This window comes from Vicugna pacos, chromosome 2 (assembly GCF_048564905.1).
Source record: "Vicugna pacos chromosome 2, VicPac4, whole genome shotgun sequence".
NCBI lineage: Eukaryota > Metazoa > Chordata > Mammalia > Artiodactyla > Camelidae > Vicugna > Vicugna pacos.
In genome coordinates, this window is record NC_132988.1 from 49,191,444 (window position 1) to 49,216,530 (window position 25,087).

Below are 25,087 nucleotides of genomic sequence, written 5' to 3' on the forward strand. Positions count from 1 at the left end.
GGGGAAATAATGGAAAATAAATATTACTTGGGATATAGGTTTGGTTGCTTTAAGGGCAAAATAATAATGACTTAAACAAAATGGAAGTTTATTTTTTTCTCTTCTGAAACAGCCCAGGAATAATCAGTTCAAGACTGACAGCGCAGCCTCAGGTGTTCGGGGCCCAGGCTCCTTCTGGCTGGTTAATCTGCTGCACTTGATATGTGGCTTCTGTTTTCATGGCCCAAGATGGCTGTTCCAGCTCCTGATACATCTGGGAATGGGAAATGGAAAAACAGCATACCTTTTCTTTTTAAGGGCATTTCACAGAAGTTTTAGCCATCATTTCCACTTACAGCCCATGGGCCAAAAGGTAGTCACATGGCTGCAGCTCCAGTGGTGGCTCGGAAGTATAGTCCTTGCCTGTGTAACACTGCACCAAGCTAAAAACTTGGGAGTTCTGGTAATAAAGGAAGAATAGAGAAAGGGGCATTAGCAACAATAGCAGCCTCTGGTGCAGCAGACTAGATTAACAGGTGAGCTAGGTAACGAAGGAAAGGGGACATCTTCCCCCCACATTACAAATCCACCACAACATTTAATGGCTTACAACAATAATGATTTATTATTTCTCACCATGCTGTGTTTTGGCTAGAACGTTTTCTGCTGTTTTTCTCTGGATTCATTCACGTGGCCCCCTTCACATGGTCTTTCATCCCAGTCTTACGCAGCATAGTGGCCCAGGGCAGTGTCCCAAAAGGGGAAAAAAGAAGCTGCAAAGCCTCTCTAAATCTCTTCCAGAGAAGTTGCCCAAGGTCACTTCTACTGCACTCTGTAGCCGGATGAGTTGCAAGGCTAGCCTAGATGTAAGATGTGGGGAAATAAACTATCTTGTGATAAACTGGCAAAGGCACATTGCAAAGAGGCATAAAGAAAGGAGGCAAGATTCATTGGGATCAAACATTACAGCAATCTAACATGTAATATTTACACTTACATGTAATATGTATGTCAGTTTTTATATTTGTCCATACATTCAAAGAAATATAAGTAAAAATAATTAAACACGTTCATGATGAGCAGATACAAATATGACCACGTCACTCTCTTCCTTATTACTGCCTTACAGAATAAAGCCCATGTCCTTTAGCCCATACTATTTCTACTGTATTACATTGTCTCCCAAGAGATATAATAAAAATCAGGCAGGAAGATAAATCATTTCTAGCTGAAGTAGTTGGGCTTCACACAAGCTGTGGAATCTGAACTAGGCCTGGAAGGAAGAAGTATTGATGGAAGGGGCAAGGAGGCATAAGCCAGTAGTTCCCAAACTTACTAGGACCACCCTTTAAAAAAATACAGCATACTGCAGAAATAAGTGAAGTTATCTATCATAAAGTAAAAGTTCCCCTGTATCTACCACCCAGGAAATAGAATATTACCTGTTACATGGAAATCCTCTGATGTGACCTCTCAGTAACTGCCCTGCCCCTCCTCTCTAAGTGAACCACTCTTACTAACTTCCACCATAGATTAGTTTTGCCTGATTTTGAATCTTACATGAATCAGATTAAATGTGTATTTCACCATTATATTTGTGAGAGTCATCTGTGTTGTTTGCAGAGTAGTTTGTTCATATCCATTGCTATATTCCATTATAAGGATAAACTATGTATTTATGGATATTTGGGTTATTTCTACTTTGGGGCTATTAACCAATAATGGGGCCACAAACATTCTTTGATATGTCATTTGCTGTACATGGGCAGACATTTCTATTGAGAGGTAGGATTAAATTTGGTAAAGAATGGCAGTTTTCCAAAGTTATTTATATCCTCACCAGCAGTATATGGAAGTTTCATGTTTTCCACACCCTGGGCAGCAGTTGGTATTGTCAGTCTGTTTACTTCAGCCATTCTGATGGGGGTGTAGTAGTATGTCATTTGGTATTAATTTGCTTTTTCCCAATGACTATTGAGGTTGAGCATCATTTTATGTTATTTGCCACTTGGAGAGCCTCTTTTTTGAAGTGCTTGTCCAAGTCACTAACCCATATTTCTGTTGAGTTGTCAATCTTTTTCTTATTAAATTTTAGGACTTCTTAATACATTCTGGATACGAGTTCTTGATCAAATATATCCCACAGTGGTGGAGGCCGTATGATGGTATATAACCATCAGAGACAAGGTAGGCACAATTACCATAGTAAACCAAAGAAGACAGTGTTAACCAGAGTGTTTTGACCCACAGGGAAAAGTGATAATGGATGGCTAAATGATCATGAGGTCCCTAGAAATGAAAGAGATTAACCTATTAAGGTGCTGCTTGACATCTATATAGGTGGAAGAATTCTGTAATGTAAACCAACTTGTGTTGAATTTGAAGCATCCCATCCAGTTCACAGACTTGGTACTTCTTGATGATGGGGAGAGATTTGATCCCTTTGAGGAAGAACCCTGCAATGCAGCCACAGCGGTACAACCATGAATGAGTCCTAATCCAGTGGTTCCCAACCTTGTCTGCACATGAGAACACCTTAGAATTCTAACGCCCACCCCAAGCCAATTAACAGATAACTTCTGGGGCGATACCTAGGCATTTGTATTTTTTAAGCTCCCCGGGTAACTCCGGTGAGCAAATTAGGGAATCAGTGCCTTAATTCTTCTCCAGTGGCCATTTATTGGTTAGAATAGGGGGGCTAAGAAAGTCAAATGACAGATGGAGTCTTGGGCTGAGTCTGGCTAACACTGAGCCCATAGAGACCCATACTGAGGTTAGTTCTCCAGTCCCAGATGTATAGTAAGAATAAATATATTTTAATAACTGAAGCAACCTTCATTTTGGTTTCCTGAGCAATGAATGGAGTGAGTGTTATGGTAGGAAGGACTACTTGGAAGTTCAGAACTGCTTGTCTACCACTCCCTCCCAAAAAAATAGCACCACCATGCTGACATGATGATTCATATCCTATTCCCATTTTAATTCCCTGTGTGGTCACCAGATGGGTCATAGAGATGATAGTGTAAAAAACAGATGGATAGTGAAGAATGACAGTGGATTATCGCAAAGCTTGATCAGGTGCGGGGGTGGGGGCAGTTGTAGTTGTGGTATCCAAGTGTGGTATCTTAATTGGAGGAAATTAATATGGACTTTGACATGATATACAGGTATTGATCCGGAAATGTGCCTCACCCCTACCCCATTCCAATCAGTAAAGAAAATCAGAAGCAGATTGCATTTAAACGGAAGGGACAACAGTAAATCTTAACTGTCTTGTCTCAAGGCTGTGTCAACTTTACTGTTGTCTCTATTATATGAAGGGACCTTGATTAGCTCACTGTGCCATAGGGTGTCACACTGGTCTATTATAGCAAAGAAATTATATTAAATGAACCTAGTGTACAAGGAGTAGCAAGCATTCTGCATATTTTGGTAAGACATATGCATGCCAGAAGATGCACGATAAACCCTGCAAAACTTCCAGGACCTGCCATAAGTTTCGAGAGCTGCAGTGGCCTAAGACACGTTAGGATGTCCTTTCAGGTAAGTGATGGGTCATTGTGTTTTCTACCACTACCACAAAGGAAAAGGAGAAAATGTGTAACAGGCCTTTCTGGGTTCTGGAGGCAACAAAATATAGCTTAGAGCAGGTCACCCTGCACCCTGCTGTTTCCTGGGTAACTAAAAGACTACTAGTTTTGAGTGGGGCCCAGAGCAAACTGTCTTGCCAGTTGGGCCTCATGATTGGGCAGATCCAGTGGCATTGGAAGTTCATGTGGTAGAGATGTTACATGAAACCTTGGATATGCTCCAGTAGGACAGTTACAACATAGACCCTTTGGTTTTGGAATAAGGATGTATCTTCCTCAGCAAACAGCATTTAAGTTTGTTTCTTTGAACATTTTGTTTTAAAAAAAAAAATTTGTCTTGTTTATTTGAAAAGCAGCTCCTGCTACCTGGTAGAGATGGAACACCTGACCACAGGACATCAAGTGACCATGTGAATAATAAAACCGCCCATCGTGAACTGGTGTTATCTGGTTCGCCAAATCATACAGTTGGACAAGCACAGCAGCAGCCCATCCCCGTAAGACTGGGGACACGGCCACAAGTCAACCAGATGCAGGTGGCTCAGACTCCTATAGCCCCTGCCCCTGAAGTCCTTCAGCACTTCTCCCCCAGCCCACATACGCTGACTTCATAAGGAGTTCCCTCTGACCAATTAATGGCAGAGAAAGAAGTATGAGTCCTGTTCATCCACGAAAGGATGTGCAGTGGGCAGGCAATAGCTGGATGTGAGTGGTCACGACACACCCCACCACTCTTTAGTGGCCCTGACATGTAATAGTAAAGGGAAATCCTTCCATGGGGAAGAAGTTTAGGAGACGCAGTCTGAGGTAAGGGTATACACTGGTTCACTGTCAGTGCCTTATGAGTTGACAGGCTAGACAGGAACTTGGGGAGAACAAATTGGAAAACTGGTTCCATTTATGAGGCCAGCGGGGATACAACCTGTAAATTGGGGTGGCGACCTAAAGAATGAAGTATATGCCTAAAATCAGTAATCAATATATACTACCACCTTCCCCAAAAGGTATGGAAAGTGGAGATGAGAGTAGTCCCTCTATTGTCAGTATGACTGATTTTGTAAAAAAGAAAAAAAAAATACTGATGGCATGTTTTCCAAACTTGGTGAAAAGCATAAAGTTACAAATCCACAAAGCTGAGTAAATCACAAGCAGGAAAATTACAATGAAAGTCACACCTATGTACATTATAGTCAAACTGATAAAACTAAGAAAAACAACTTAAAAGCAGAGAAATTATACATTATACACAGGAGGGCAATTATATTAATTTTTTTAAATAAGCTTTTAAATGGAAACACAATATACATACAGAAAAATGCACAAATATAATTGTTCAGCACAACTTGCCACAAAGTGAAGATAACTGTGTAATCACCACCCACATCAGTAACTTTGCCCCTACTTAGTCATTACTCTTCTTCTTTCCCAAAGGTAATCACTATCCTGAATTCTAACACCGAAGATTAGCTTTGACAATGGTTAACATTTATATGAATTGAATGTATAATGTATTCTTCTGGTGTCTGGCTTCCTTTGTTTATCATTGTTTGTGAGATCCATCCATGTTGTTACCTGGAGCAATTGTTCATTCATTTACATTGCTATATAATATTCTACTTTGTGAATATACCATATTTATTTATCCATTCTACTGCTGATAGATATTGGAGATGTTTCCCCTTTTTTGGCTATTATGAGGAGAGCTGCAATGAACATTTTTGTGTATGTCTTTTGGTGTACATATGTATGCACTTGTGTTGGGTTCTCTTATTATGCCTAATAACCCACTTGAAGAGTTTTTTGGTCCCCGAAACTTTGGACTTAGTTGTTTTGGAAGTTTTAGTAATCAAGGGAGGAAAGCTTCCTAGGAAACATGGTTTCAGTGAATTAGAAGTAGATACTGCTTGCTGGCAAGTTTGGGCTTTTTCTTTTTCTTTTTTTTTTCTTTTTTTAAATTTTATTGAGTTATAGTCAGTTTACAATGTTGTGTGTATTTCCAGTGTAGAGCACAATTTTTCAGTCATACATGAATATACATATATTCATTTTCATATTCCTTTTCACTGGGAGCTACCATAAGATCTCGTATACATTTCCCTGTGCTATACAGTATAAACTTATCTATTCTATATATACCTGTCAGTACCTACCAATTTTGTACTAAGTTTGGGCTTTTTCTATCAATAACCAACAGAAAGAGAAGGGGATCACTACTGGCAGGGGTGAAAGATCCTTTTAGACAGGGAGAAATTGGGGGTCAGGTAGGTACAGCTCAGTGGTGGAGTGCAGTACTTAGTATACATGAGGTCTTGGGTTCAATCCCCAGAACCTCCATTAAAAAATAAAATAAAATAAATGGGGAAATTGGATTGCTGCTACACAGTGAAGTAAATAGGACTATATATGGAATGTATGGTATTTATCAAGATGCTTATTAGTATTCTCTTGGCCAGTTAAAAAAAAAAAACTAGGATAACTCAGAAAGGACTTCCAGTAGGATTCATCTTATAAGAATGAATGTTTGGGTCACCCCATCTGGTAAAGAATTCGATTTTTGCTTAGGTGCAGGCAGAGTGAGAGAAAAACCTAGAATAGGTGATGAAAGAAAGCTTATGCTTATGAACTTTGTCCTCATGACCAGCTAAAACAGGTCTTATGAAACTATGATTATGTTTTGTTACTTGTTTCTTTTCTCCTCTACCATATATGAAGAATTCTGGGGTATGTATCTGTTTTTGGTTTCAGATGAGAGTATAACTGAATTGACACCACCCCATGATGACTTCGTAGCTGATGGGAGGAGACTGTATGGTGGAAAAGAGTGAGGTGAGCATATATATTCCCCCTGGCTCCCTCCTGTAGAGGTTGCCTTGAACTGGATGTGTACCTTGACCAAAGCTCATTGCCTCTCTCATGTGAACTCTTCACAATTCTTTTCCTTCCAGATTTTGGTTAACTCCTTCCTCTTCTTCTTCTTCCTCTTGGGGCTTAAGAGAGGTACAGTTCCCCTGCAGTTAGCCCTGGGTTACAAGGATACAAGGATAGTTACACACATTAGTAATTAGTCCCTCCGTAAGTAAACCTTCCTTAAATGATCCTGTTTGTTCTTTGTTTCCTGTTAGGACTCCTGACACATGACCTTTTTATCTCTTGTATTATTTCCTGCCTAAAATCTACTTGTATATTAGCATAGCCACAGTCTTTTTCTGTTAGTTTTTGTGTATCTTTTCACTTCAAACTTTTCTGCATTTTAATATTTAAGATTTGTCTCTTGAAAACAGGTTAAAGGTGTATCTTTATAAATCCAAGGTGATTTGTCTTTGTCTTTCAGTTGGGATAATCAGTTCATATTTAAGGTAATTACTAATATATAGGGCTCTAAAGCTGCCATCCTACTGTTTGTCTCACGTGTTCTTCACTCTTTTTCCTCTAGTTTCTTTGGGATAAATCAGGCTTTTTTATTCCATATTTTACTTTTGATTGGCTTTTTAGTTATATGTTCTTTTACTATTCTTTAATTACTCTAGAAATTAGAATGTGCATCCTTCACATCTAAAAGTCCAGTGTACATTAGCACTGTATCCACTTCTTGGACAATGTGAACACCTTAGACTACTTCATTTATCCTTGCCTCTCAATTCATGTGTTGTTTTAAATCTGTGTAACAACATGATATATCAGCATTGCTTTGTAAAGTTTATATTCATTGATATTTACCCATATAGTTTTCCTTTTCATTGTTCTCCATCCCTTCCAGAATCTGACAGCTTCTATCTGGGATCATCTGCTCTAAGGCAGAGATGCTGGTGATAGATTCTCAGTTTGTCTGTTTGAAAACATCTTTATACTGCCTTAATTTTTGAAAGTTCTATTATTTGAATATGAACTGTAAGTTGGTGGTATTTTCTTTTGGTACTCTGTAGATAGATTCTGTTGCTAAACAGTTGTCTTATTCGATAGAGTGATCTTTTTTATCTATGGATGCTTAACATTTTCCTCTTTTTTGGTTTTCAGCAGCTTTAATATGATGTGCCTAGGTGTGATTTTCTTTACCTTTTTCTTAAGGTTTTTAGTGCTTCTTGAATCTGAGGCATGATGCTTTTTATTTGAGACATCTCTTCCAGTGTCACTTTGTTAGAACCTCACTCTTCTCCTTCTTGGTCTTAATTATACCTATATTAGACCTTTTTTTAAAACTCTGTATTAAGTATCTCTTCCACTTTAATTTTTTTCCATTTTTCATCCTTTTGTCTCCTTGTTAATTTGTGTATTTTCTTCTTTTTAAAAATATTTTATTTTATTATTATTCTATTTTTTTAGGGGGGGAGGGAAGTAATTAGGTTTATTTATTTTTAGAGGAGGTGCTGGGGACTGAACCCAGGACCTTGTGCACACCAGGCATGTGCTCTACCACTTGAGCTGAACCCTCCCCTGCTACCATATTTTCTTTTGAATTTTTCTTCCAGTTCCCTAATTTTGTCTTCTGCTCTGTATAGTTGGCTGCTGTATCCAATCACTTGGTTTTTAATTTGTTATATCTTTCAATTATAGAATTCCATTCAGTTGTTTCCATTCTCTACAGACTTCTTACTCTTCTATTTTAAGTTCCTGAAAATATTAATCATTGCATTTTAAAGTCTTCATTTCATAATCCCTGTGGGTCCTGTTTCTGTGGTTTCTTCTCTGTCTTGTCATATCATCTTACACACCCAACTATTGTTTTATATATGCTGGATATTGTACATAAAATATTGCAGAGGCATTTGGAGGCTCTGGATATCATTATTTTCTTTTGAGAGGATTTCTTTTACTCCTATTAGGCAGCTAGACTAGGGCCATTAGCAGACTCAGCTCACTACAGTCCAGTTAGGGCCTGAGATGATTCAGTCCCTGCCAGTTCCAAGCTATTTTCAGTTCACTCTGACTCCTACGGTACAGTGCATTAGGATCTCAGCTGAAAGACTGAGGTGTTTATCTCTTTCTTAGTGAGACCAGTTCCAGTTTTTCTCCCTTTCCATCGCCACTTAGGCTTGTGAGCTTGCAAAAAGCTCACCTTCTTTGTTGCTTTTATAAGAGACAGATGCCTCCAACAGACATGCTGCAAGCATCTCTCCAGCCCACCTCCTCTACTAGATCTTGGCCCTGCAATCCTCACTGTTTTGGCAACTTTCCAATGCCTTTAAACACATGTATTTTTGTTTTAGCTCAGCTTTTCTAGTTGTTCTCAGCAGAAACATAATCAAAACCACCTAATTCTTCATTACCTGCAGTGGAATTGCAGAAGACTTTTTTTTTTCCCATTGAGGTATAGCTGATGTTCAATATTATATCAGTTTCAGGTGTACAACATAGTGATTCAACTTTTAAGTATTATATTCCATTTATAGTTATTATAAAATATTGGCTACATTCTCTGTGCTATACAATATATCCTTTTAGCTTATTTATTTTATACATAGTAGTTTGTACCTCTTAATCCTTTTTCCTTATCTTACCCCTCCCCTCTTCCTTCTCCCCACTGGTAACCACAAGTTTGTTCTCTGTATCTGTGAATCTGTTTCTTTTGTTATATTCACTAGTTTGTTTTCTTTTTTAGATACTACATATGAGTGAAATCATACAATATTTGTCTTTCTATGTTTGACTTATTTCACTTAGCATAGTACCAAGTCCAACCATGTTGTTGTAAGTGGCAAAAATTTCATTCCTTTTATGGCTGAGTAGTATTTATATATATATATATATATATATATATATATACACATACACACACACACACACACACATTCTTTTTTATGGCTAAGTATTATTCACACATATATATGTATATTCACACACTACCTCTTAATCCATTCATCTGTTGATGAACACTTAGGTTGCAGGGACTCTTTTTAATGTCAGAAACTTTACTGGATGTTCCGTCCCCTCTCCATCAAAACACATAACGTAGTAGTTGTACATATGTTGAGTCTATATACTATACATAAGTAAGTAATATAATAAATATATTTATGTATTATATAATATATAGTAATGTCCAGGTCCCCTGCAATTACTGTTACTCAGGGATCTGTAACTCAAAGAAGGGAAACACTGTTAGAGGCAAAGGCAGTCTCAGGAAGTTAAAAGTATATTCAAAGGAACATGAGGGGCCTGGTATGATTAGAGATTTCACATATAAAGCAGAGATAAAATTCTGGTTTTTATTATCTACATAATAGGAAACCACTGGAAAACTTCTTTATTGAGATATCGATATCTTTTAATAAAAGCTATGTTTAACCTGATAGTGATATGCAAGACAGACAGAAGAGTGAAGACCCAGAAACCCACTAGGATATACAGTAATGGACCAAATATGAGTTGGTGGGAGGCATCATAGTGTAATGAAACGAATGTTGACATTCAAATCACAGGACTTGTAACGACGCGTCCTGTCACCCTGGGCAAGTCATGTAACCTGTCTTACTCTGCTTCCTGTTTACATGCCAGTCACCTTGTAGGCCTTCAGCAGAATGATGAAATGTTAACGCCTGCTTAACTCACAGAGTGGTCATACAAATATAATGATGACAATATTTTTAAATGTATATTATGAAATGGAAGGTCTAAATGTGCATTTGAAGGCCTAAAGTAGAGACTGATAAGAAAAGAGTGAAAGAAAAAAAATTACTCCAATATTGAATCTTGATGACTAGAAAATATATTCACCTAAATAGGTCAGTCAGAAGAGGGCCCAATTTTGGAAATTAGGACAAAGGGAGAAAAATAGTGATTTATTTAATGTTAATTGTGGAAATGTCCAGCAGATGGTTCTCTATTACATTTAATAGTTTCATATATTCGGTATTTTTCATCTGAGATCATTTCATTCAGTCTCCTTCACCAGATTTTAAGTTCCTAGAAAGAAGTTATCTCCTTTGGAATTAGTATTCCCTCCTCATTTTTAACTTAAAAATGTTTGTACCTACTGATTAAGTTGATAAAGTTTTACCTATTTTGTCCCATTTATTGGTAAAGGGATTATATAGAGCATTGACTAGTTTAAGGATTATTTGGTCCCTCCAACTTAATACCAAACTGTTATTCTTTATGTGCATCACTCTAAATAGTTGTCCCTACTAGGACCTTACTATAATCCAGGCAAACATTTCCTCTATTTGAATTTTATGAGACATAAAGAATGTCTTATTGAAAGCCATATGCATATGTTTAGTTTTTTATATTTTAAATTTATATGCCTTTCATTTAGATCCTGGGATTTAAGATGGTTTCTGTTCCTTCTGAAATCTTTAGTTTCTCCTAGTACTTTTAAAAAATAAACTGTAACGGACCTCAACCACAGCAGTCACTTCATCCTCTGTACTAAGAATCTGTCCTCTGCAGTGTGATTATCCCTAGACTGCTGTACTGTTACCAAGTCTGTAACTTTAAATTCCAGATAACTTCCAGCATCTCTGCTGAATTTGGACTTGCTCTTGTATCACTGTTTACTCCTTCTCATTTTAGTCTAATTTCCCCTATTCCTACCTGAATTGAAACTTGGTTATATAGAGCTGTTTGTCTTTCTTATTTTTTTGCCCACTATGACTTTCTGTATTTAACATCCTTTCTAGTTCTACTCCCCCCGCCAAAAAATTTATGTACTTTAAAATTTGAGATCACAGAAATAATGTGTTAGCATCCTCCCTTATCCAGTAGTTAGGCTTTGGCATTCTCAACCTTAGGGAACTTGGAAGTGAGAAAAAACTGAGCAGCAAGAAAAACAGATGGTGTAAGCTTTATTCTGCAGCAAAAATATTGATGTTTTTGAGGAATTAAATGTTTCATAAAGGTGAATTCTCCATGTGACTGAAGCTTCCATTATTCATCACAGACATTAAGTCAGTATAGTTTGAAGGGCTCTGTCTTTACTGGTGTACTAACAACTAGGTCCTCCCTCACTCCCACCTCCAAAAAACTCTGATTGTGAACGTTTGCAAATTTCTCTGGGGTAAATACTCCCACTGTGACCTACTTCAAGCTACCACAAGACATCACTGAGCACAAGAGTTGGAAAGAGGGGTATACCATCAAATTATAATACTTCCACCATAGGCATAACCATAAAAACATGGATAATAATAAAATATTGTAAAATGACTAGAAAATTAGTTTTGAGTATTTATCTTTCAGTCTCATATATTGGATTTTACAATAACTGCCAGTTTATGTAATTTCTGATAATGGCTATGTTTAACAGTCAGCCTGCAAAATACCTTAAAAATTTTAAATTGGTACTCAGAAGGCAGCGTAAGCCAGCTCTGGTGTACTACTACGTACACTCTTAGTTTCAGACATAACTTAGGGACTAACCAATATGGGTTGAGGTGGTTCTGCTAGCTAATAATGAAAAACACACTTAATATTCAGATTTATATAGTCAGCCCTTAAATTCCACCATCTCATAAAGTCATTCAAGCCTTTTTCATACTCCCCCTTGCATATTTTATCTTGTTATGACTTTGTTACTTTTTAAAATCCTTTAAGGCTGCTAAACATGTTTAATCTGTGTTGCCTGTAAATAAATACTGACAAAAGGGACCCAACAAGGAATGAGTGAAAAAATATAGACAGACTTTTCTTCAAAGAAGGTATGTGGATGGCAAAGCAGTACATGGAAGCAGCACATGAAACGATGCTGAATATCATTAGTCACTAGGGAAATGCAAATTAAAATGACAATGAAGATACCACACATACCTATTAGAATGGCTAAGACTGGGAAGGCTAATCCTAACAAGTCATGAGGAACTGGAACGCTCATACACAGCTGGCAGGAATGTAAAAAGGTATAGCCACCTGGGAGAAGAGTTTGGCAGTGTCTTAAAAGTTAAACATATGCCTGCTATATGATCCAGCCATTCCACTTCTGGCTATTTACTCAAGAGAAATGAAAGCATGTGTCCACACAAACACCTGTACAAGAATGTTCACAGCAGCTGTATTTGTAATAGACAACAAGTGGAAACAATCCAAATGTCCACTGACAGGTGAATGGATAAAGACATTGTGGCATGTCCATCAACTAAACTACTACTCAGCAATTAAACAAAACTAATGAATTCTTAAGAGACACAACATAGATAAATCTCAGGACAATAATGCTGAGTGAAAAAAAGCCAGACAAGAAAATAGGACATACTGTATGATTCTATTTAAACAAAATTCTAGAAAATACAAACTAATCTATAGTGGCAGAAAACAGATGAGTGGTTTCCTGTGGATAAGGGGAGACGGGAATAGGAAAAACAAGAGGAAGAGTATACAAAGGAGCACAAAGACACTTGCGGAGATGGATTCGTTCATTATCTTGATTTTGGTGGCAGTTTCACGGGTGTATACATATGTCAGCTCAACAAAGTGTGAATTTTATGCACAATTTACTGTATGTCAATTATATTTCAAGAAAGCTGTTGAAAAAACATAATCTATTGTGGTATGACCAGTAGAGATGAGGAAGTGGCAACTGCCTTGCTCTGGACAACTCAGTCCCATCTTTCAGGGTACAACTGTATAGGTTCTTTGGGCAGCTGTAAGCACATTGCTGGCTTGTACTGAGATGTTAGCCAGTTGAAATTCTGTTGTCTCTATCACATGTCTGCCGTGAGGCCAGATTCTCTGAGTGCCTGTCTTCATTTATCCCTAATATATTTCACATTATTTGTTTTACATGTGACTATTATTCTTATAATGAGGCTTCAGTATTAATATTCTTTAGACCTTTGGTTATTCAAACTGTGTTTAATAAACACTGGAGATACCCAAAGAACCATCGGAGGTATCCTGAGTAGAAGTGGGGATTGGAGATGGAAGGAGAGGAGAGCAATAAAGAATCTGAGTGGGCAAGGCTTCAGCTTCCAACCCAAGCAGCTTCTTAGTTTTACAGACTTAAGGACTCCTGGGGAAAAAAAAGTATGAAAATCATGTAAATTTTATCTACAAGCCAAGTTCAGAGCTTGATGCATAGTAGGTGTTCAATAAATATCTCCTAGTGAATCTGGATTAAATGTAAAATGCCTCTCATTTCTTTCTACACTCCCTCTCTTTCTCATTTGGCATATAAATTTCTGTTCTGTCATTTCAGTTTCTTGAGACATGAACTTAATTTTTGAGAAGAGCTGTTCATTTCACACACACACAAAGTACCAATATAATGTACTGAACTATACCATTTTTTAAAAGCACTGATTTTTTATACACATATTCACACATTGATTAGCAATGCAAGCCTCTATTAACAAATCCAGTAACACACACGTGAGAGTTCTAAAAGCTGAGGGAAAACAATTATACAACCATATGGAAAATTGCCCCTACAAATTCATGATCTTCTATCTTAGGCCCTTAGTAAGGCCTTTTTTTCTTTTCTTTCATTAGTTCTTCAGTTTCCATCTTTAGTGATTCCACTGTTACCTCCTTTTCACGTGCCCAACTCATTGTCATCGCACAGCCCTCCTTCCTATTTTACCAGGTTGAGAACATTGAATATTAATGGTCAACCTCCTGCCTCCTCCCACCTAAAATTTATCTTCACTTTTTACCCATTCTAATTTTCTTCCCTCTAGTCCCCTATAGGTTTACCAACCTTGTACAGAATCAAATACTTCCTGACCAACAGCCACATCTTGTGAAGGAACTGGTTCCACCCATTAATCCCTCTCCTGTGTATCTCATCACCCTCATGACTCTTACTTGACCATAAACATCCTTAAATCTCTCTCATTCTAAAAAAAAATCCTCCTTTGATCCTAAGTTCTCTAAGCTAATACTCTATCTTCCAGTTTTTTAAATCATAGCCAAGCTCTCCATTTTTTTCTCTTTCGATTCACTCCCCAACCTACTTTAACTGTGTCAACACCACTTCACTCAGTGACAGATGACTTGGTGACAAAATTTAGTTCACAAATTTCTAATCCCTAGTATATTTGAACTTTCTACACCATTTGACACTGGATATTTTGAGTATGTGGTCAAATATTTTTTCGGATGAATAAAGTGGGAATCAATGGAGGAAAGGGAAGAAGTTACTCCTCAATTCAAGAGTACCCAATGAATTATAAATAGCTGTAGTCCCCAGAATAATGTCCTCCCCCTTCTCCCTGCTGCCACCAAAGACTAGGGACTCCACACCTAGTCCCTGGAACCTGTGAAAATGTTATGTTACACAGCAAGGAGGAATTAAAGTTGTAGATGGAGTTCAGGTTGCTAATCATTTGGCCTTTAAGCGGGTAGATTATCCCTGTGGGCCCAATATAATCACAAAGGTCATTACATAAGTGAAAGGAGGCAGATGAATGTGACAGAGTGCTATGATGTGACAAAGACTCAACCAGCCATTGCTGGCTTTGAAGATGGAAGAGGGTCATGAGCCAAGGAATGCTGGTGGCCTCTGGAAGCTGGAAAGGGCAAGAAAACAGATTCTGCCCTAGAACTTCCAGAAAGGAATGAACCCAGCTTATACCTTGATTTTAGAGCAGTGAGATCCATTTCAGAATTCTGACCTCCAAATCTGTAAAACTGGGTTGTTTTAAACCACTAAGTTTGTACTGATTTGTTACATCAAAGAAATTATTACAATAATCATTTCTCATTTTCCGTTAAATAGAGTTGAATCTTGTGACTTTTTCTCTTGGGTCTAGTTTGCTGAGTAGGGGTTTGGGGTGGTGGTAGAAAGGAAACCAGGATCAAATGAGAGTTTATGACCTCCTTCTCACTTTAGCCACTCTCTTGCTGACCTTCATGCCATCAGCAACTTGCTTATAATCATCTGTAAATACTAAAGTCTTATTATTAGAAATAAAAACCCTTATGAAAGCTTAACAGGATACATAATATAGGAAATACAAAATATAGGAAAATACAAAAATATACAAAAAAATACAAAAAAAACCCAAAAATATAGGAAAGAAAAAAACCCTGTGAGATTATACTTTCAATAGGGAACAGGATAGAAAGGAAGAAAGTTTGAGGTTCCTGTAAGAAAGCAATTGATACTGGCGGTGGAGAGGAATGTGAGTGAACCAATCTGGCAGTGAAGAAGAAAAGAGGATCCTAGAGCCAACTCAACCATAAGTGACACCCGAGGCTAAATGTACAGATTCCTTGGCCACAAATCTCCAACTTCCTGAAAATTTCATCCAACCACTAAATATGATTTTTACCCTCAGTCCAATTCTTCCTATTCTGTTTGAGTATCTGTCCTAAGCCACTGGAAGTAACTAACTCCTGCTGCTTGAAGCAAGGAGAATTTCTGCTAACTAAACAGAAAGGTAGGAGGCTTCATTCTGTTGGGCAGAGGATAGATCATTCTTGCGATACCAATCCAAAACTCTATGGAGCATTTTCTCATAAGAACATAGCACATATAGAGAGGCTGGATTTAGAGAACAGTCCTTTGTGGACTGACCTGGAGACATTAACTACTTGTCTGTAAGAAATTATGGTCTGAATTTCACAACAGGAATGAACTTTAAAATGCATCTAAGCCCTTTCTTTCTTCCTTTACCTTCACTTTAGAATCTAGTTTATTAGTTTATCGGTCCTACCTGCCTAGCATTTCTTGACTCTAGAGAGTCCAAGGTCAGACTCAACAAATTCAACTGTAGGTATGTTACAAACGGGCTTTTATAACCTCTATATCAGTGTATTTCAAACTAGAATCTTTGAATTCTTTATCAGATATTTTTCCTCATGTTGTGATTTATTTCACTAATCTATAATAATTAATATAAATATAGTCTAGCTCACCTTGGTTCCCACTTATAGCTAAGCACTGACACATGATTCCCGAGCCTGCGTTGCATTTAGGTTATGATCCTGTCGGCACCATGTAATAGTACTTTGTCTTAGGCAAATGAGCACAGAATAGATAACAATTTGCAGTGAAAGAAAGAACAAAGGTCTCCTAAAGGTTCTAGCAGAGGAAACTGGTCATTCTATAGGGAATACAGCAGTTAGTATAGACATGCCAAACTTAAAAGAAACTAAACCTGTAGCAGTCAGCTCTACAATTGTTTCAAGAGACAACTGAATTTGTAAACAAATAAAATAAAAATCAAGTAGCATATAGATACTAATTTTACTAGTTTACGCTTTTCCACATTTAATACATGAAGTTCTTTCAGAGTTAAGAGCATAAGGAGTTCATACCAAGTATTATGTTTATTTTTGTTACAATGTTACCATAATTCAGTCATGTTTTATATGTATATGTGTGTGTATATATATACATATGATTTTATTGTAATATTCTAATAAGAAATAACTAGAGGGGCGCCTCAAAATTTTTTTTTCTTAAGGTCAGTTCGACCCAGTAAATACACAAAATTTACCTTCTGTACTATGGGTGCAATTACTGCGACTATTTTAGGTCTTCCTTACAATCACAACTCAGATTATTTCAGTAGCATCCCAAGTGGTCTCTTTACCTCTAATCTCCATCCTAACACATACTTTCATTACATCGTCCACATTGCTATCATAGTTATCTTTTTGTGATTAAAATCTGATCGAGACTTTTTATGCTAAATTCAATTCCCTTATCCCATACCCTTCAGAATAAAATCTGAACTTAACATGGCATGTTAAGGCCCTCAAGATATCCAGCTTTTTCTTTCAATGTTTTGTCTCTTAATATCTTCTCTCATTCATTCCCCACCACCCCTGCACACACACACACACACTACTGCAGTCAAAGTACTTTCCAAAGAACCTTAAAAACTTACTTTGCAAAGTAAGTTCAAGTTCTCTGAGATTGCATATTGTTCCCTCTGCCTAGGAACATTCCTACCTTTTCTTTTTCCTGGTATGCCTCCTTTTTCATTTGCTTAGATATAACTCCCTTCTGTAGAGAAACTCTCTAACCACCCGTAGATGAATTGAGTACATTAATATTACCCTGTGCATGCATTTATGTCATTGAACACACTCTACAGTGATTGTCTGATCCTTAGTTGTCTCCGTAGGTAAAAAAATTCTCCTAAAGGTAGCATCTGGCTTTCATCTATGTATCTTCAGCATCTAGCTCAGTGCCTAGCACATAATAGACATCCAATATTAAAAAAAAAAAAAAAGAAGAAGAAGATGGAAGTGATTCTATCAACAGAGCTCTATTACATTAACCTTCAGCCTAAACCTGAAGACCACACTTAGCCAAGTCAGACCTAAGTATCATTGACTGTCACACTGGGTAAGTCTCTTGGTCTTACCCTAACTTACATCAAAAGCAGTCACATATATAAACCCACATTTTAAAAAACTGTTTGTAAACAAGGAAGTTTTTTTGAAGGCAGAATGCATTATATATGAAGTGTTAACAGTAACTAGATTTTAAGCTAGCAAGTACAAAACAGGCAATTAAGTTATGAAAACTGAACCAGCATAATGGTGGTAGCCTGAATTCTGTTCTCTAAGGTAGGAGACCTTGTAGTGCTTGAATAAAGAAGAAGAAAAAAAAAAGGTTTCTTCTTCAGTTCCACTTCGCCCAAGGACAGTTTACCTTTGACATTTTCCTTCCCACTTCTTTCTGCACCTAGTCTCCAATGTCCTTACCTTGCTTTTTGTCCCGAATTATAGCCCTATCCAAGCCAGGGGCAGGCATTTAGCCCTACCCTTAAAGTGGTCCAGAGTAATCATCCCCTTCTCTCCATTAGTGCAGAATAGAAAGAAAGAAAACAAGGAAAAGCTAAATTCACACAAGTCTGTGAATATCTAATCATATCTTAATCTTTTTGTTTAAATTGTTGGAGAATTGAATTTCAAGCATTGTAGCACCCAGGGTTCTTTTTTGTATAGGTCTTTTGGTAAGATGGGGAATCTGTATCATATCGTTCTTATTAGCTATATATGATAAAGTCCATTCCCATTACTTAGTCATTAACTTTGAGATTTACTATGCTTTAATGATGGGATCTCTGCAACAGTTGAACACTTCTTCAACACCAAACGAGCCAAATTCTTCAAGATTTTTTTAGATGTAGGGGAGTGTTTCTTAGTAAGTTTCATTCTTTCTTATTGTGCCATATGTTAAATCACTACTTCCTTGCAATGAAAAAAATCAACAAGTACTAGATAGTATGTATTAAAAACTAAAAGCCTCACATAAATGTCTCCATTAAGCCACTCAGACACTATATAGGTCTGACCCTTTAAAACCACTATGTTCAACATTTGCATAATTAATCCTAATTTAAATTCTTTAAAAGCAGAATTTAAAATTTTATCAGCACTATCTTACTACAGAATTCTCACATATATTTAAAACAATCAAATTCAATATGGGTGTAACAACGGTCATTTCTGGTCTCAATCTCTGTTTACTTTAGATTTTTTAGAATATTATTGAAACAAGAAAGATTATAATTATTGTTGGGAAGTAATTTTAATTTGAATTCCTTATTTTTAGTTAAGTACTTTTAAAGTTAGTTTGTATATCAGAACCCAAAAATTGGAAGCCACTCCAGTGGCCCAGCCCAAGCCACAAACCTAAATCTAAGTCAGCCTGCACTTACATGAAACACTTGTCAAAGAAACCTAACATATAGCAATCACGATCCTGCAGTTCAGCTTAGCTAGCTCACCTGACCCTGGAAAACAGGACTTGCTGGCCTTATAAGGCAATCCCCAACCTCCTGGGCAGTCATGCCGTTAAGGCTATACAGCTTCTAACACTGTATAAAACTCACTCTTGACCAAAATCCCTCAGGAAGGGAAAGAGTGTTCCAGTGCTTATGAGACACTGTAGAAACATCCATAGATTATTTTCCCTTGAATAAAGGACATCAAACTCATTACTGAGTTGTTTTAGTTTTGTCAACTTCTTTATCTAGATAATCTACCCCCAATTTTCAAACTACCTGATTTTATTTGAAATTGTAAAGAAATTTTTTATATTTACAGTATATCAAAATCAGATGTATTCTATTTCTGGTCATAATTATGAACTTTAATTTTCAATAAAATACAATGCTATTTAAAATTAATTTTAATCACTATGTTTCATAAAGCAAGTAATATTGATGAAAATGCCTCCAAATTTAAGACTAATTGACAGCAAATGCTTGTTATTATATTAAAACTGAATCTAAATTACATTGTTTGTACTGAAGGAAAAATCTCTTGCAGCTGTAAATATTTTACATTTTACAAAGATGCCGTATTTCATGAGGATGCCATATCTCATTTATCATCAGAGACCTGAAAAGTACTATGAGATATTGAAAATATTTGGTAATAAGCTTTCAGGCTGATTTCACATTTTGGTTCTAATTCATTATTTTAAAAAAACTACATTAAGCTAATTCACATACCATAAAATTCACTCTTTTAAAGTGTATAGTTCAGTGGGTTTTAGTATATTCACAGAGTTGTGTAACCATCACCATTATCTCACTTTAGAACGTTTTATCACCCTCCCCCCCAAAAAAACCCATACTCATTAGCAGTCCCTTCCCCCTCCTCCTAATTTCTGACAACCAAGTAATCTACTAGTCATTTCATATGAATGGAATTCTACAATACATGGCCTTTAAGTGTCTGGCTTTTTTCATCTAGATGCATGTTGTAGCAGGATCAGTATTTTGGTTTTGCTTATTAACTAGCACTATTCCATCATATGGATACACCACATTGTATTTATCCATTATCACCTGATGGACATTTGGGTTGTTTCCACTTTTGACTATTATGAATACTATACTCTGAACATTCATGCATACAATTTTTCTGTGGAAAATGCTCAAATTTATTTTTAGCTTCAACATTTTTGCAAGATTCATTATGTGCCAAAACCCATCTTAATTTAAGGTCAAAATGATGCTCTTAGCATGAAATAAAGTACCATTTCCTAATTTGTCTTGATCATAAAAATGACATTCTTAACTGGTAAGGTATAGAAACTACTTTGATTTTTATGCAAACAATATGAAATAACATTTGGTAGACTTGGGCTCCATATTACCCATTCTAAGCAGAATTTGTAAACATGCATTCTGTATATTTATAATTTTATATTAAATCTGGACCATAGCATTTACAATTAAATTAAATTAATAAAATGGCATAAACTATACTGCAGTGTCCTTAAAAAATTCTGTGACAAAGTTACAAGGATCTGAAAATACAGATGTAATATTAATAATATACATATATGTACTAATTTGTGTTAACTATGTTTATTCACAAGTACATTTTAATTAACTCCTGTACTCATTATTATAATAATGTGGCTTCACTGATGCATTTATATATTAGGACTTTGGCACACCATAATTTGGATTAGTTATTCCACTGCCACTTTTATGCTAATTTTCTTGATTCTGTATATTTTTCTCATGTTTTATGCCAGTTCATGCAAGAAAATCTGATCTACCATAATTAGAAAGACTTCAATATTATTAAAAAGGATAGGTTTGGTTTTAGCTCAACTTCAATGTTTCTGTACCTTTATTAATTTCTGAATGTAAATGTTGCTTTCAGTATATAAATACATAATTTTTTTAGCACATTGCACACTGCAATATAAAAAAAGATTATTTTCCTTTCTTTTTTCAGATGGAGACATTTCTATCGTGTAATTCACATAGGTAAAATGAAAGTCAGTTTTAACTTTATTTGCAACTAAAATGCATTCCCTATAATACTAGATACGTGAATAGTGTTTTAAAGTTTGAGCTAACTGCCTAAACTGCCTCCTAAAACATCAAAATACTTCTAGACCATGATCCCTTTTAATTTTAACCTTAGCAAAACTGAGTAGAAATGTAAGTTTGCTAGTGTAAATACAAACAAAGCAGAAAGCATAATCCACCAATAAATTCACTTCAGTGCCAAAAAAAGGAATTTGGGATTACATAATCACTTGCCTTCAATAAACACGAATAATCTAGAACTTCATGTATCAGGATTTATTTAAATGCAGTCATTTCTTCCATAATCCTGATAATGGTAAATATAAAAATATAGCAGCACCATTACAAAACAAAGATTTAATTTCATTTATGAAAGTATGTTTGTAGGGTAGAGAAAGGCATGAGTGGATTTCTTCATCTTCTAAGCAAAACTCTATTACAACAACAATTTCTGTAAAAGAAACCATTTTCCAGCCCCAGCTGGTAGCCCACTTATTTTAAAGGTGGCATTGGATATAAACAATACCACAGCAAAGGAAGAATTTAGAAAATTCCTTTCAGACAGTGGGTGGAAATATTTTGAGGCAGTGAATATTTATTTATTACATTAGTGGACAAATTAATGTTGGCTAATAGTCAAAGGGTAAAAAAATAATCAAACACCTTAGTAGTTACAAGTGAAAACACCTTAGTGGTTAAGAGTGGGAGCTTTTCAACTACATTTCAATTTAAAAAAAAGAATGAGATCGTTGAGGTCAGACTGCCTAGAGTGAAATCCTGGCTCTACTACTTAGGAACTATATGACCTTGAATGTTTCATCTGTATAATGGGGATCTGATGAGATAAAGAATTAAAGGACCCAGCATATAGTACTTCAAATAATAATTATTAACACTTGTTATTAAGAATTTTAAATATACAGTATTTTTATTTCTTTCATCTTTAGTTATTATTTTCACTTTGCAATTCTACATCTTATTTGTAAAGACATGTAGTAAGAGTGATACAGTAAAACCTAAGTTATCCAGAATGCTTGGGAAATGAATCATTCTGGACAGGTAAATTTTTCATAGGGTACTACCTTTATAGGTATCCAAAAAGAAAAAAGAGGCAAGAAATCAACAAAGGGGGTAAATTTATTTCTTAAATCTATTACACATTTCCATGCCTTCTTAACAAGAGTATACTGGTGGTAAACGTCTTCTTAATAAATCACTGTTATTATGAGTATCAATTATGTTTCTGTGTTAAAATTTCACAGTCCCTTCAGAGCTTACCAACAGGAATAGGTCTACTTGATTCCACCCAAGATTTTTTAACATTAAGTCCATGGATGGAATTCAGGGTGTGTGTGAACTTTAATGGGAAAAAAAATTACATCTTTATTTTTACTGATCTCTAACGGAAAATTAGCATTTCCTTCAATTATGAATGTAAAGCCACAAAGAGCTACATCTATGTCTGTATCTCCAATAGGAATCACAGATCTCTATATCACACTACAACTGTTGCAAAGTCTAGAAATTTTACATTCATCATTATTTCAAAAATTTCATCTTTATTAGACCCACCACTAGATTTTAGCACATATATTCCTATATTAAAATTTTGTTTTTAGTATTTTGAGACTCTATTTCAAAGTTTTTTCCTTTGCAATGCTACACATTTTATTGTATACGTTTAAAAACACTATCCTGAGAAGAGTCCATGGTTTAATCAGACTACTAACACAGTTTGTGGTACAAAAAAGTAAGGAACTCTGACCTCAAATTTGTCCCAGTCTGCTGTGCTCATTAATTCAAAGCATTAACATGGTCCATTATACTTTCATGCTGAAGCTTGTTTATATTAGGGTAGTACAAATTAGCTTCTCTGGGACTTTTCTCTGTGGACCTTCTGGATATTGTAAGTTCCCTTTGAACTGTTTTCTATCATTCTTGTACCTTGGCTCCAGAAAGAGGAAAACAAATAGAGCAAGAAATAAGTCAAATAAAATTAGATTCAGATAGCATTCAAAGTAGAAATATAAAGCATCCTACTTTCCTACTTTCTAAACTAAAAGACAATAAATACTTCATTCAATAAATACTCTGACATTAACTGCATGTGTTCAAATTCTACTTCTGCTATTTATTATTTCTGTGACCTTGGGAGAGTAACTTAGTATCTCTGTGCATCAGTTTCTTTATTTGTAAAAGGACGTTAATAGGCACCGTACCTAGTACATGATAAATGTTTCATAAATATTATTAGTCTTACAGCTTTGTTTCACACCATGGCCAGTTAATGTTTGACTAGTTCCTTTAATAACATATTTATACAGCATTGTAGTCTACAGTGGCCTTTCACATACATTGTGACATTTGAACCACATAACCCTGTGAAAAAGGACAGCTATTATTATGCCTATGTTAGTGTTGAAGAAACTAACCACATTAATTCACACAAATGGGAGCCAATGGAGCAAGAACTCAAACCTGGATTTCTTTCTCCACTCCAACTGCCTAATCCTACGTTTCTACTATATTAGACTGGTTAAAAAAGAAAACAAAGGAAAGCTTATTCAGGGAGGAGTGAGGGGGCAGAGGGGTCCTGTAGGCCACGAAGTGAGCACTTTGGTGCTCTGCTACTCACAGGGTGGTCTTCCGAGTAATCTGTATCACCTGGGACCTTTTTAGAATTACAGACTCTGAGGCTCCACCACTGGCCTACTAAATCAAATTCAGCGTTTTGAACAAATCCCTAGGTAATTTTAAGATACTAGCTTGAGAGGCACTGTTTCACTAATTGCTCTAGTGACGCTATTATGGTCACTCGAACGAAACATATTTATCACATACTAAGAAGTTTTTATTAGAAAATACTTTCTTGCAGCAGGAAATAGCTTCCTGCTTCCCTTTTTAAAAAGCAAAGTATGTTTAGAGGGAGAAGATAGCTCAGTGGTAGAGTCCGAGCCTAGTGTGCACGAGGTCCTGGGTTCAATACCCAGTGCCTCTATTTAAAAAAATAAGTAAGTAAATAAGCCTAGTTACCTCTTCCCCTAAAAAAAAAAAAAAAGTTAAGCACATTTAAAAACGAATTTATATTTCCAAGCAATTCTTAAAGATATCCACTCTCTTAAGTGAGGTCACTAAGGAACGTTAGGAAACTTCAAGCAAATCAGTGCTTACCTTTTAATGTCTTACTACCCTTTGCCTGAAGGATATACCAGAAAGCAAAATCACCTTCTTCATTCTTTTCATCGGCAGATTAAAACAGGCAACCCTATCCTTATATTTATCCCCCTGGATATTAGTTTTTCTGATCCAAAACTCTGACTTCTTGAATAAGTTTTGCAACTTTCTGACTCTAAGGACTGAAACATAGCAACAGAAAGAAAAAGCCTATTCCCACACCTAACCCTGGCGGATGGTGACCGTTGATTACAGAGGCAAGTAAACAGCCTGCCCCAATCTCCCTTTCCTCCACCCTAATCAATTCACAGTTGAGCTCGGTTTCTAGTCGGCTCTAATTCTGGGTCAGTGGTGGCGCTCTTCCCAGGGTAGACCCTCTAAGCCCCTAGGGTCAGAATAGCACTAGATTTCCGCACGTGGGAGCGCTGATCAGTGGTCCGCCCGGTACTATTTAAAATGACCGTTCCCATTTAGAGGGGCACCTCCTCCCACTGATTAACCAGCCCAGACCGGCAGACGAGTCAATATCATTCACCTGCTCCACCGAAAACTTCAAAATCCCGGGTCAACCTGGACTAAAGGTATCTAGTAATTAACCCATGGCCCTCCCACCACACATTCCTGATTGGACGCGTGAGAGAAGGATGCGTCGGCGCGCGCTCTCACCAGTCCGGG

The 25,087-nt window shown here is 36.4% G+C and overlaps 2 long non-coding RNA genes across 2 annotated transcripts; both read right to left on the reverse strand.

Moving 5' to 3' along the window:
* Positions 1–17: 17 nt before the first annotated feature.
* On the reverse strand, positions 18–6,578 carry LOC107034915 (uncharacterized). Its single transcript, XR_012059884.1, has 3 exons — positions 6,457–6,578; positions 616–839; positions 18–439 (listed from the first exon to the last, which is right to left on the reverse strand). It is a non-coding gene; the product is annotated as an uncharacterized lncRNA (long non-coding RNA).
* Positions 6,579–22,357: 15,779 nt separating this feature from the next.
* Positions 22,358–24,632, reverse strand: LOC140686219 (uncharacterized). The gene is made up of 2 exons (XR_012059883.1): positions 24,410–24,632; positions 22,358–23,182 (listed from the first exon to the last, which is right to left on the reverse strand). It is a non-coding gene; the product is annotated as an uncharacterized lncRNA (long non-coding RNA).
* Between the last annotated feature and the right edge of the window lie 455 nt (positions 24,633–25,087).